General features: G+C 43.0%; 1 pseudogene; it reads right to left on the bottom strand.

The window, feature by feature from the left end:
* Window positions 1-9174: 9174 nt before the first annotated feature.
* Window positions 9175-15309, bottom strand: LOC135515451 (ubiquitin carboxyl-terminal hydrolase 15-like; annotated as a pseudogene).
* Between the last annotated feature and the right edge of the window lie 266 nt (window positions 15310-15575).

Below are 15575 nucleotides of genomic sequence, written 5' to 3' on the forward strand. Positions count from 1 at the left end.
TACACCACCCGATGTTACAGGAAGGCCATAAAGATCATCAAGGACAACAACCACTCGAGCCACTGCCTGTTCACCCCGTTATCATCCAGAAGGCGAGGTCAGTACAGGTGCATCAAAGCTGGGACCGAGAGACTGAAAAACTGCTTCTATCTCAAGGCCATCAGACTGTTAAACAGCAACCACTAACATTGAGTGGCTGCTGCCAACACACTGACTCAACTCCAGCCACTTTAATAATGGGAATTGATGGAAAATGATGTAAAATATATCACTAGCCACTTTAAACAATGCTACCTAATATAATGTTTACCTACCCTACATTACTCATCTCATATGCATATGTATATACTGTACTCTATATCATCTACTGCATCTTGACATCTTTATGTAATACATGTATCACTAGCCACTTTAAACTATGCACTGTTTACATACATTACATTACTCATCGCATATGTATATACTGTACTTGATAACATCTACTGCATCTTACCTATGCCTTTATGTACTCACTCATTCATTTATATACTCATTCATATATCTTTATGTACATATTCTTTATCCCTTTACACTTACTCATTGGTTATTACTGCATTGTCGGAACTAGAAGCACAAGCATTTCGCTACACCTGCATTTACATGCCATGTGTATGTGACAAATAAAATTTGATTTGATTCATGCCAAAGGTCTTCCAGCAAGTGCTACAGCAGCAGTTGGGTGCTACCCATTGCCCCTCTAGTGCCTACCACTTGGAGTCTCAAGGTGCTCTTGAGAGACTTCATCAGACTTTGAAGTCTATTTTGAGTGTTTACGGCTTTGAGTTTGAGAAAGACTGGGATGAAAAGGTCCCCTAGTACTATTTGTAGCACGGGAGGTTGTTCAAGAATCTGGGGTCACCGTTGTAAGCTCTCTTTTCAGGCCCTTACCCCTATAAAGATACATAAATATATATCTGGATTACCTCATCGCCACACCGGAGCTCAGGGGGGGAAAAAACGACTGTGTCATGTCAACATTTTGAAACCATACTTCTCCCGCTGTGATTGGGGTGGAGAAGTTGGGACAGTTGAGTAACGCAGAGATTCTGGAAAACCTTGAGGGCTTTTTGGCACAATTGTCTCCGGAAGAGAAAGGCGACATTGTGGTACTGCTTTTAGAATATTAGGGTTTATTTTCAGATGTGCCAAATGTAATAGAGCATGACACGTTGGGGACTCGAGTGAATCCTGAAAAGAGAGAAACTGTGTAAAGTGAGGTAAAATGTATGCTTGAGCACTGCATTGCACAACTTGGTAACAGTCTGTGGAGTACACCCTGCATATTGGTACATAAGCCGGATGGGTCTCTGCACTTTTGTTTCCGATTTTCTCAAACTCATTTTCAGACTCATACCCTTTGCCCAAGGTTGAGGACTATGTGGACCATGTTGGCACTATGTGGACCATGTTGGCACTGCTAAGTAGCCTGTTAGGGTTACTGCCCCCTTTGGATGAATTGCGTGCCCATAGTAAACTGAAAAGAAATATGTCCTAAATTGCTAATATATGCATATAATAATTATTATTGGATACAAAACACTCTAAAGCTTCTAAAACCGTTTGAATTATTTCTGTAAGTATAGCAGAACTCACAGGGCAGGCAATCTCCCAAACTAGTTTTGGAATCCTGAAAGTTGGGGCAACTTTGACGTCATCGCCCCCACCCTTCCCAACCAGCTATGGATCTGGAAACACTTTCTATGTCTTCCACTAGATGTCCTCATTCAGTAGAGCGTTTAATTGTGCAAATCCTGTGAACTTTGACCCTTTGAGATGAAAAACAGTGGGTGTTGCGAGAAAATACATGTGCGTTAGGGCGCGAATTGGACACAGACCTTCCTCTGTTCCAGCTTGCCTGAGATGAATTCGGATTGTCCGGTTGTAATGCCAATCGTTTTGTACGTTTATAACGTCCTAAAGCTTGATTCTGCACTTAGTTTGACCAGTTTAGTCGACCTATAATATGTAATTTTGAAGTTTTGATGCGCAACTATTCTGGACCAGAAGTCATTTTTGGTGCATTTGAGCTGAAAGTGGTAGCATATGCTAATACATGGACACCCGAACTGAAACAAAACGATGTATTGGGTAAGTATGACTCCTTCCACTACATTCTGATCGAAGACCATCAAAGGTAAGGGAATATTTATGTTGTAATTTTGTATTTCTGTTGACTCCAACATAGCGGAGAAATATTGTTTACGTCTGAGCGCCGTCTCAGATTATTGCATAGTGAACTAATTCCGTAATGTTAAAAATAAATGTGACACAGCGGTTGCATTAAGAAGCAGTGTATCTTTCTAACTATATGTAGAACATGTATATTTAGTCAAAGTTTATGATGTGTATTTCTGTTATCTGGCGGAGCTTTCTATAATTTCTACGGACATTTTTGAGCATTTTCTGAACATGGCATCAATGTAAACGGAGATTTATGGAGAGATTTATTTATTTCTGTGGAGTGCCGTTTGGGTCTTTGCATGTCAAAAATGATACATGTCAAACAACACTATTTGACACGTCAAATAAGCTTTTAATTTGAGATGTCAAATAAAACAATTGTATTATAGAATGTTGTGTGTGCTGAATTTGCACTTGCAAGCCATGCTCTACCACCAAGATCAGTAACACTGTCAAAGCTGTACGAAATATGTCTGCACACAAGCACACACAAAGCCGTACAGTGAAATAAGTATTCCCCCAATGCAATTCTAAAGTCTTAATACATCCAGTGTGATTTCAACAGATTTTATCAAATGAGCAAATTGTCTTTTGTTGAATTTATATAACATTCCAAACTCGTTTAGCATGATCTATTGAATTATGGCATAAATCCGCTATTTATATTAATTTTCATCACTGGCAATGTCAGACTTTTATTGTGGCTAATCCTTACTGTGGCTAGCTTCACATAGGTAGGTCCGACCACCATTAATCAAATAAGAACTGTCTTATAAATTAGGGGTATTTGAGATGACACCTTAGATATATAAAGTCAGAAATAAATGTCCCTTTTTTAGGACCCTATCGTTCAAAGATAATTCATAAAAATCCAAATAACTTCACAGATCTTCATTGTAACGGGTTTAAACACTGTTTCCCTTTACAGGGACAGGATGGCAACAACAACTGCCCGAGTTACACCAGGAATGCCGTACTGTGAGACGCCTAAGACAGCACTACAGGGAGACAGTAAAGGCAGGTCCACACCAGACATCACCAGCAATAATGTCGCCTATGGGCATAAACCCACCGTCGCTGGACTAGACAGGACTGGCAAAAAGTGCTTTGCACTGACGAGATGCGGTTTTGTCTCACCAGGGGTGATGGTCGGATTCACGTTTATTGTCGAAGGAATGAGCATTACACCCAGGCCTGTACTCTGGATCAGGATCGATTTGGAGGTGGAGCATCATCGGACTGAGCTTGTGGTCATTGCAGGCAATCTAAACACTGTACGTTACAGGGAAAACATCCTCCTCCCTCATGTGATACCATTCCTGCAGGCTCATCCTGACATGACCCTCCAGCATGACAATGCCACCAGCCATACTGCTCGTTCTGTGCGTGATTTCCTGCAAGACAGGATCGCCTGGATCTCAAATCCCATGGAGCACATCTGGGACCTGTGGAATTGGAGAGTGAGGGCTAGGGCCATTTCCCCACAAATGTTCAGGAACTTGCAGGTGCCTTGGTGAAAGAGTGGGGTAACATCTCATAGCAATAACTGGCAAATCTGGTGCTGTCCATGAGGAGGAGATGCACTGCAGTACTTAATGCCACACCATATACTGACTGTTACTTTTGATTTTGACCCCCCTTTGTTCAGGGACACATTATTCAATTTCTGTCACGTCTGTGGAACTTGTTCAGTTTATGTCTCATTTGTTGAATTTTGTTATGTTCATACAAATATTTACATATGTTAAGTTTGCTGAAAATCAAACGCAGTTGACAGTGAGAGAAAACATTTTTTTTCCTGAGTTAAGTTAGCTTGCTAACTATAGCTACTGAAACAGTCGTTTTGGGGGAAGAACATTGTTTGCATCCATCAGCTAGCTAGCTTTTTTATGACCAGCACTGTCCAGAGCTTGGGGAAGTGTGTCTGTGCTGGTGCGGTAGGTGCGCGAGACAAAACTTTACCAGCCTCATAGCATACGTATCGGTGAATCGTAGTGACATGTGAAAGATGAGTGATAGTGTAATCAATGTGTAATAACTAGGTAAAACGCATTAAATTATTATGTGACGTGCAGTCATATTCAGGTCCTGATTTGTCAACAAGCTTATTTGACGTAACTTTTTTTTGACACACAAAGATCCAAACGGCGTTCAAGAACACAGAATAAAATTAATTTTGATTTTCAAGTGCATTAGCAAAAAGCTTAGTCCTTTCTTTTGAACATGTGCAATTGACCACTTAGCAGTCCATTATATCATCCCGTCACAGGCCCTCCTCGTCAACATCACCTCATAAGATTGCCAGTCGCAATTATTTGAAAGACGTCCAGTTTGCAACCGAACATGCAGCATAGACAAGACCAGCAAGGGAGCCCCATCACCTCATCACATGCCCTCACTGTGAGCATTCATACGAATGGAACAGTAAAGCCACATGTTGGCAAGTATTATGGCCAGCAACTTTCACCTGTCAGCAGCAACAGCTTTCACACATAACCCACTTCATTACATTGATAACCCAATTGTGAAACATAATGTATGTAAACTGACATTATTTGTTGCTTATTTTCTACTTCTTAGATGTATGTTACGTTCCCCAGTTTCTGTGTTGTTGTTTTGTTTGATTGTTTCAGGATGGCTTCCTGAAATTCCCCCAAGCAGCTGATTGGTCGGCCCCATTGATGATTGGAGCTGACCCCGCCCTCTCGTCAGAAACAGCTGTCTTCAATTATCGACTCCTTCTGAAGCTCGAAAAGGCAGTGTTTGTTGCTCAGACAGGAAGCAGATTTGGTATGTCCTATGTTGGTTGTTGCTGAGTGAGTCTTTAATGTCCTGAGTTCGTTTCTCAGACTTTTTTTGGTGAAGTATTTTGTGGAGGTATCTTTGTCCAAAGGTCTGTTTTGATTCTTGAAATTGTTTACTAATGTTTGTATTATTCTGTTTCATTTGTTCCCAGGGGGAAGGGGAAGGCACCTAGGGAGTGCTTAGGCAAGAGGCCTGCAGGCATACATAACCCATAGTATTTACTGTCTACACTAGGTAAGACCTGGGCTGACCACCCCCTGTATTTTGGTTAGAGGACCAGGTGGTGCTAAGCTACGTAAGTAGTGAGTAGGCAGGTAAGGTTGGAGAGGGGGCTTTCTTTGCTTTGGTTCCGTCCAGCCACTTTTCCCCAAATTACCATGTTACCATAAATTCCCTATAAATGGTACCAATCTCTTCCTCGGTCATCCTTACCCGCACCTACGATCCCCTACTTCTTTCACTCCACAGGGAGTTGAGTTGTGTTCCTCTTCCTAGAGGTGTATGTAACAATGTACACTGCTCAAAGAAATAAAGGGAACACTAAAATAACACATCCTACATCTGAATGAATGAAATATTCTTGTTAAATACTTTTTTCTTCACATAGTTGAATGTGCTGACAACAAAATCACACAAATTATCAATGGAAATCAAATTTATCAACCCATGGAGGTCTGGATTTGGAGTCACACTCAAAATTAAAGTGGAAAACTACACTACAGGCTGATCCAACTTTGATGAGGCTCAGTAGTTTGTGTGGCCTCCACGTGCCTGTATGACCTCCCTACAACGCCTGGGAATGCTCCTGATGAGGTGGCGGATCGTCTCCTGAGGGATCTCCTCCCAGACCTGGACTAAAGTATCCGCCAACTCCTAAACAGTCTGTGGTGCAACCAATCCACCGCGTTGGTGGATGGAGTGAGACATGATGTCCCAGATGTGCTCAATAGGATTCAGGTCTGGGGAACTGGCGGGCCAGTCCATAGCATCAACCCTTCCTCTTGCAGGAACTGCTGACACATGAGGTCTAGCATTGTCTTGCATTAGGAGGAACCCAGGGCCAACCAAACCAGCACCAGTCTCACAACATTACATTTACATTTACATTTAAGTCATTTAGCAGACGCTCTTATCCAGAGCGACTTACAAATTGGTGAATTCACCTTCTGACATCCAGTGGAACAGCCACTTTACAATAGTGCATCTAAGTCATTAAGGGGGGTGAGAAGGATTACTTATCCCTATCCTAGGTATTCCTTGAAGATTGTTTTGCATTAGGAGGAACCCAGGGCCAACCACACCAGCACCAGTCTCACAAGGGGTCTGAGGATCTCATCTCGGTACCTAATGGCAGTCAGGCTCTCTCTGTTTTCAGTGACATGCCTTCTTCACCACGCTGTCTGTGTGGGTGAACCATTTCAGTTTGTCCATGATGTGTACACCGAGAAACTTAAAACTTTCCACCTTCTCCACTACTGTCCCATCGATGTGTATACGGGAGTGCTCCCTCTGCTGTTTCCTGAAGTCCATGATCATCTCCTCTGTTTTGTTGAGTGTGAGGTTATTTTCCTGACAACCATATTCCGAGGGCCCTCACCTCCTCGCTGTAGAATGTCTCGTCATTGTTGCTAATCAAGCCTACCACTGTTTTGTCGTCTGCAAATTTGATAATTGAGTTGGAGGCGTGCATGGCCATGCACTCATGGGTGAACAGGCAGTACAGGAGAGGGCTGAGAACGCATCCATGTGGGGCCCCATTGTTGAGGATCAGCGGGGTGGAGATTTTTACTACCTTTACCATCTGGGGGCGGCCCGTCAGAAAGACCAGGACCCAGTTGCACAGGGCTGGGTCGAGACCCAGGGTCTCAAGTTTAATGATGAGTTTGGAGGGTACTATGGTGTTGAATGCTGAGCTGTAGTCAATGAACAGCATTCTTACATAGGTATTCCTCTTGTCCAGATGGGATAGGGCAGTGTGCAGTGTGATGGCGATTGCATCATCTGTGGACCTATTGGGGCAGTAAGCAAATTGGAGTGGATCTAGGGTGACAGGTAGGGTGGAGGTGATATGATCCTTGACTAGTCTCTCTTCATGGTGACAGAAGTGAGTGCTACGGGCGATAGTCATTTAGGTCAGTTACCTTAGCTTTCTTGGGAACAGAAACAATGGTGGCCCTTTTGAAGCATGTGGGGACAGCAGACTGGGATAAGGATTGATTGAATATGTCCCTAAACACACCAGCCAGCTGGTCTTGCGCATGCTCTGAGGACGCGGCTAGGGATGCTGTTTGGGCAGGCAGCCTTGCGAGGGTTAAAACGTTTAAATATTTTACTCATGCCACGGAGAAGGAGAGCCCAGTCATTGATAGCAGGCCATGTCGGTTGTGCTGTATTGTCCTCATAGCGAGCAAAGAAGTTGTTTAATTTGTCTGGGAGCAAGACGTCGATGTTCGAAGGGTCTGGTTTGCTTTTCTTTATGTTTCTGTTTCTGTTGGGAACAGCAAAAGTAGGGTTGAGGGTGTGAACGTAAGTGTTCCTGTGAATGTATGAATGAGTTTCAGCTCGTATCTGTGTCCTGGTTAAGTGTGCGTGTGCATGTGTGTGTGTGTGTGTGTGTGTGTGTGTGTGTGTGTGTGTGTGTGTGTGTGTCTGCCTGTCTGTTTCGGGGCCATGCACAAACAGCGTGACGTAATAATGTGCTAAAGACTACAATTTGAGATTAAGAGTTAAGGCTGAGGTGATCCAACCAAGAAACCTAAATGTATCACCAATATTCATAATCTCAAAAAGCCTCTAGAGGGAGCAGGTAGCTGAGGAGACGCCATGTAAAGCTAGTAATGCAACATACAGCCTAAGAGTGGTGGGTCCGTCCCAGAAAAGCCCCTACCTAATATGCAAACAAGTCTCCTAATCACTTATGCAGATCTGAAAGAATTGGGTGTGAGCAATATGGTAGTAGCTCCACCTCACATGATAGGTATGCAAAATGGGGCGAAAAATTCACCTATCTGATCATTTCAGATCTACAAAAGTGTCTAGGGGTTGTTTCTGGAACTTGACTTCATGCTGCTCGGAGGGATACTTACTGTAAGGACCAGCAGAATAAAACACTTAAATCATAAGGCTCATATTGTGTATATTAGTTGCGTCTAAAATGCAAGTTCACCACATGACTGGTTTGGCTGTTTTACATTATGAAATGTATTTTGCTCTTCCTCCTCACATACACAAAGCAGAGTAGGAGGACTGATCTAGGATCAGGTCCCTCCCTGTCCATATAACCGTATTCAGTATGATCCTAAAGGCAAAAATAGATCAGCACTCCTACTCTACACAGAGCAGTCGCTATGTGTTCTGTTTGACCAGTGTTTAAAAAGGCATTCAAAGCATTTTAACTGAGAAGACCCTGGCTCAGAGTAATTTGTAAAGCAATTGCAGTATGTGACACTAATATAAGACTCATTTTTTTAAATGAGGGTAGAGGTGATTGTGCAACAAAATAAAAGTATTAGGACGAATTCCCAAAAATGCTTCAGCGCATCATTAAAACGTAATAAAAATAATAATTCAGTGTTCATTAAAAAATATATATTTACAAGGCCAAGCTTAAAAAGAATTGTAAAATGGTATGGTAATGCATTATTGCGCTCTCAAAAATATAAAAACGTAACAAAATTAAAGCAGGTGGGTGGGAGTATCGGTTCGAAGTGCCAAAGCAGCGACACCACTGCACTGTGACATTCTGTGCTTGATTCTATGACGAACTGAACATCGTAATGCAGGCCTTCCTAACACTTCTAATGGATCCATTAGATTTCAGGATTATGCCATTGTTCAGGCTTGACTTATTTTTCCTCCAGAGTGGATGATTCATGTAGAATGGACATGGAGAAGACTCACTGCGACACGAATAAGACCGGTCAGTCAGGCCACAGACATCTATAGGCCCTGATTTCTTTAGTAATGTTGTTTGGGTGTTCCAGCACTGACAAACCTCTCAGTTTTTATTTTCCCCTGTAGCCTACTCTTCATAGGGCTGGATGGGGTCACAGGTCAGTGCACAGCCTCAGGCCTGGCCCACTGCTCTGTGTCTGTCGATATGGCTTAGGATGGGATATTGTTGTCTCGCTCTGTCTCTGTTTCTCCAGCTCAGTTGGTTTTCATGGTGACATTGTCGTTTACATCTTTGTTGCTCTGGACTGAAGCAGAGGCCCCCTGGGATGAAGCGACGCTCTTCCTCTCCTCCTCCCCTTCTCGGTTCTCCTCTTCTCGGTCCAGATCGAAGTAGCCTGTTCCATTCACTGTGTCCTTGCCGCTGGTAGAACAGCACGTACGCTGCTTTGGACTGAACAGACACATACATGAATTGCACATTCAATTCACACTGGGCAGTGTTGTGTATCTGACAAGATGTTAGAGGACCATGGAACTCAACCATGGAACTCACCACTATCTGATCTTTGTTGGCTGGAGAGACACTGCTGTTGTCAAAGTTGTACCACTTGTCATCATCCTTGTTCTTCGCATAAGCAGTATCTAAGGTGTCCCAAAGACAAGATGAGAAGATGAGCATTTAAATCAACTCGGATATGCTGTTACATTCAAATAAAGTTGTCTGTACTTCTAGTGTTGATGACTAAATTGTCAAATAAAAATACTTAAAAATCAGACTTACAGTGTCCTCGTCCCATGCCTCCATGGTGGTTGGAGACCGCAAATGAGATCGTAGCGACAGGGACCAGCATTAGGGTCGATCAGGAACTCTGACATTACCATGTCACTGGAGAAAGAATCACACAAATAACCATTCATGGGGGGGAGCATTCCTTGTTTTCTCTTCAAGAGATATATAACATTTGTATAGTGGAGTTTCTCAAATTCTTCTCTGCAGATCCTCTAAAGCTCTGTCAGATTGGATTGGGAGCGTCACTGCACATCTATTCTCAGGTCTCCCCAGAGATGTTCGATCAAGTTAAAGTCCGGGCTCTGGCTGGGCAATTCAAGAAAATTCAGAGACTTGTCCCGAAGCCACTCCTGCGTTGTCTTGGCTGTGTGCTAAGGGTCATTGTCCTGTTGGAAGGTGAACCTTCAGCCTCAGTCTGAGGTCCTGAGCACTCCGGAGCAGGTTTTCGTCAAGATCTCTGTACTTTGCTCCGTTCATCTTTCCCTCTATCCTGACTAGTTTTCCAGTCCAATCTCTGCATCTGAAAAACATCCCCACAGCACGATGCTGCCACCACCATGCTTCACCGTAGGGATAGTGCCAGGTTTCCTCCAGACGTAACCCTTGGCATTCAGGCCAAAGTTGTTCAATCTTTGTTTCATTAGACCAGAGAATCTTACTTCTCATGGTCTGAGAGTCCTTTAGGTGCCTTTTTGCAAACTCCAAGCGGCTGTCATGTACCTTTTACTGAAGATTGGCTTCGGTCTGGCCACTGGCCTAGTGGTTAGAGCATTGGACTAGTAACCGAAAGGTTGCAAGTTCAAATCCCCGAGCTGACAAGGTACAAAATCTGTCGTTCTGCCCCTGAACAGGCAGTTAACCCACTGTTCCTAGGCCGTCATTGAAAATAAGAATTTGTTCTTAACTGACTTGCCTAGTAAAATAAAGGAAAAATAAAATAAAATACCATAAAGGCATGATTATAGTGGAGTGCTGCAGAGATGGTTGTCCTTCTGGAAGGTTCTCCCATCTCCACAGAGAAACTCTGGAGCTCTGTCAGAGTGACCATCGGGTTCTTGGTCACCTCAACTGACCAACGCCCTTCTCCCCTGATTACTTAGTTTGGCCGGGCGGCAAGCTCTAGGTAGAGTCTTAGTGGTTCTAAACTTCTTCCATTTAAGAATGATGGAGGACACTGTGTTCTTGGGTACCTTCAATGCTGCAGAAATGTTTTGGGTACCCCAGATCTGTGCCCCACCTCCTGTCTCGGAGCTCTAAGGACAATTCCTTCGACCTCATGCCTTGGTTTTTTCTCTGACATGCACTGTCAATTGTGAGACCTTATATAGACAGGTGTGCGCCTTTCCAGATCATGTCCGTTCAATTTAATTTACCACATTTGGACTCCAAGTTGTAGAAACATCAAGGAAGATCAATGGAATCAGGATGCAACAGAGTTCAATTTCGAGTCTCATAGCAAAGGGTCTGTCTGAATACTTATGTACATAAGGTATGTTTTTTATTTGTAATACATTTGCAGAAATTTTCCACTTTGTCATTATGGGGTATTGTGTGTAGATTGATTAGGAAAAAATATTTGTATCCATTTTAGAACAAGGCTGTAACGTAACAAAATCTGGAAAAGGGGAAGGGGTCTGAATACTTTCCAAATGCACTGTACACCACCATTCCAGAGCATACATTTTCATTTAGCCTCTATATAACCATGTACAAAATCCCTTGGGAGATTAAAAACCTATTTTTTGAGGGAGAACTGATTTAGTTAAGAGCAGGACAGGTTGGTGTGTGTGTACATCTTACTTTCTCAGCAGGAACACCAGATGGAGTAGAGAGCGAGGTACAGAGGTCTGATATGTAGCCCACCTTGGGCACAGTCAGTTACTGAAACACAAAGAAAGACAAACCCATTAAGCCGGGTCCTAACATTAACTCATCACTTAGTCCACAGGAGAACAATTTCCCCAAGCCCTATGAAGAATGAATAGCTGCAGATTCATTAAATATCCACAACGGTCTTCAAAAGGTATTAATAAAAAGGACCTCCCTGCAGATTCAATCTGGCCCTATTCAGAGCATAAACTGATTACAAACACTAATATCCACTTCAGAGGACATCCATTCAAAAGCAGAGAATATTGTGGGTGAAGGATGACTCATTACTAAGTAGGTGGTAACAGCTCAGTTACCTGTGTGGGTTTGGCCAGGGGGTCCAGCCTGACCAGGTAGACTTCCAGTGTGCGTTCCTTTTTCATGGGCAGCGGCAGTTGACACACTACCCTGTCATATATATATATATTAGCGAATTTTGTCAGCTGTATTTCATTCTATTTCTGTCTGCAACCTTCATGAAACGAAATGGGGTGATCAAAGGTGACGGAGACCTTGGCTCAGACGGGGCACACCAGGGTGGACTTGAAGAGGCCGTGGAAGATGTCCACGATGATGGAGTCGTTAATCTCTTAATGTGGTTCTCCCATGCCTCCTCGGCCACCACCTACAGACACACCGAGGGGGGGTTAGTGTGACACAGGGTGAGATAGTGCTGTACCTCCTTCAGACACTTGCTGTGACACCGTTTATTCCCACTACTGTTTTTTCTCTTCTACTACCTAAAGTTACACAGAAGGGAAGGGAAAGACAAACTATTTAGATACAGGAAACACCTACAGTGGTCACACAGAGGGGAGGGATACGGCTGAAAAACCATTTTGACATAAACCTGGGAACACTGTTCCTATTTATTCTTAAATACTCTAGAAACATGCCTACAGTTTACAGAAGGGAAGCAAAAGCAATGAAATCAGAAACATAGCCGAGACAGACTTTATAGGATGTAGTTATGACAATATAATAGCCATATCTAGGAAAACCAAAGTTCCATATTTGTAAACAAACAGCTGGTGCACGAAATCTAAGGAAGTCTCTAGATTTTGCTTGCCTTGAAGAGTATATTGTGATAAACTGCAGGCTACTTGCCTAGAGAGTTCTCAGCTATAGTTTTCGTGGCTGTTTATTAACCACCACAGACAGATGCTGGCACTAAAGACCGCACTCAGTCAGCTGACTGAGGCGACGCTCCTAGTGGCCGGAGATTTTAATGCAGGGAAACTTCAATCAGTTCTACCAAATATCTATCAATATGTTAAATGTGCAACTCGAGAGAAAAACATTCTAGATCACCTGTATCCACACACAGAGACACGTACAAAGCTCTCCCTCGTCCTCCATTTGGTAAATCCTACCAAAACTATCCTCCTGATTCCTGCTTACAAGCAAAAGTTAAAGCAGGACAAACCAGTGACTCGCTCTATAAAAAAATGGTTACATGAGCAGATGCTAAACTACAGGACCGCTTTGCTATCACAGACTGGAACATGTTCCGAGATTCTTCCGATGACATTGAGGAATACACCATATCAGTCACTGGCTTTATCAATAAGTGCATTGAGGACGTCGTCCCCACAATGACTGTACTATACCCAAACCAGAAGCCATGGATTACAGTCAACATTCGCACTGAGCTAAAGGGTACACAGCTGCCGCTTTCAAGGTGCGGGACTCGAACCCGGAAGCTTACAAGAAATACCGCTATGCCCAGCAATGAACCATCAAACAGGCAAAGTGTCAATACGCTCGTCGGATGTGGCAGGGCTTGCAAACTTTTACAGGCTACAAAGGGAAGCACAGCCGCGAGCTGCCCAGTGACAAGAGCCTACCAGACATGCTCGCTTTTCGGCGCATGTGACAAATAACATTTAAATGGATTTGATTTGAAAGAAATCAACCCACAACATTAACCGAATGAGTGTTGAGTGCCAGAAAGAGCGCAAAGACTACCTGCGACTACATAGACAAATTGCTGTGTACTGTACTGTAGCTATGCAGTATTTGTTAATGCATGGTCCCTGACAAATAGTAAAAGAAATTAAACTAATGAAATAAAGAGTGACAGTAAGTTAGCAGTAACAGACCTGGTCAGGCCTGCCTTCGGCATCTTTAAATAGGATGTAAGGTTTCTTCCTGATACGGTGCAGGTCCTCGTGTAGACCGTCCAACAGGAAGGCCAGCAGCTCGTGAGAGTCCTGCTGCTGGTAGCCTGAGAACTGGGGAGCAAAACAACCCACCTCTGGGTCTGGACGGAGGGGAGAACAGAGTCACACAACACACTCAACAGGTATATAGGAAATTCCAAATTGACACTTCACCTCTAGGGAACTTGTGGAGATTGAATGAGTGGAAGCAAAATAGCAGATTCCACCAACCTGTAGCCTGTCAGTTAACAAAGTAGTAATTTTGCCATATTTCTTATATCTGTGATACTTTCTGATCTATTCAAGAGCAGTGGTGTAATCAAAGGTGAACTCACGTAAACACTGTTCACGCACCTTTTCTATTTTGCATGAAGGTTGCCCCACCTATTGTGGAAAACCACATTGAAAGTATAGGGAGTGTTACTTTATTCACCACGAACAGAAATCAGTGTTTACCCACCCATTTTTTTCTACCACATCATCACTGCTCAAGAGACAGTTGTTGTGGGTCTAAGGGTCAATTTGGGATTGGGCACATTGGTGCAGAATCAAAGCAGAAGTGAGGAAACAACTTTCAGACCATGTGAATTTCAGAAGTTAGTACAGTACAGGGTTGGGGTCAATTCCATTTAAATTCAGAATGTAAACCAAATTCCAATTAGCCATTTTCCCAATTGAGAAGCATTGAAGATAATTGGAATTTCAGTGAACCTTTGGAAATGGAAATGGACTTGACCCCAACCCTGGTACAGTAAATGACCTTGAAAGGCCGTGGTGTGACGTAGCTGTACTTCCCAGACCACGACTGCTTGGTGATCTCAGAGTAGGCCTTGGCGATCTCCCCTTTCATTCCCAGAGGGTTGTCCTCGTTCAACTCATAGTTGCACTTGTCTTTCAGAAAATACTCGGTGAGAGGAGGAACATTACTTAAAACACTGAAGAAAAACAACGAGAGAAACACATAAAATATATAAAAACGATTAAAAGTTGGGGGGGGGGCAGTAAAATATGCAAGACAGGGAATAATGAGCAAATCCAAATGAAAAGTCCAACTGTCAAAGGAATCGCCAGGTCAATCAATACCAGCAGCAGTTCCTGCCATGATACAATTAAAACAAATGCATACACACACCAACATTCACAGTGAAAAGTTTCATGTATTTTTTTATTTAACCAGTTAAGAAACAAATTCTTATTTACAATGATGGTCTTACCAAAAGGCAAAAGGCTTCCTGTGGGGAAGGGGGCTGGGATTAAAAATGTAGGACAAAATACACATCACGACAAGGACACCACAACACTACATAAAGAGAGACCTAAAGACAACATAGCAGCAACACACCATGGAAGCAACACCACATACAACATGGTAGCAGCACAAAACATGGTACAAACATTATTCGGCAAGTTGGTACCTGCAATAAATGTGAGTTTCCCAGGTTGGAGAGACCACACAGACCATCCCGCTCACTCTGCCTGCCTTCGGAGCACTCATAGCTGTTGTATAAGGGTTGTAAATGGCGGAAGGCTGTAGCTAGAGTTTTTCACACTGAAGAGGATCCATAACATCAGTCAGGAATAAATAAATAACATGGACTTAGCCTATTGCATACGGCTGGATAAGATTACTGGATGTTACCAAACTAATGCAGGAATAAATACTTAGGGTAGAGGCATAATAATGTGTTCTGCTTATATTTAAGTAATTGCCTTAATCTTGTTTGGACCCCATGAACAGTAATGGGGATCCTTAATAAATACAAAGGCTGGAGTGCCCACACACAAACCTTAAACATTTTTAGGTATTTATTACAAAAATAAATACACCCACGTAA

This window comes from Oncorhynchus masou, chromosome 27 (genome assembly GCF_036934945.1).
Source record: "Oncorhynchus masou masou isolate Uvic2021 chromosome 27, UVic_Omas_1.1, whole genome shotgun sequence".
NCBI lineage: Eukaryota > Metazoa > Chordata > Actinopteri > Salmoniformes > Salmonidae > Oncorhynchus > Oncorhynchus masou.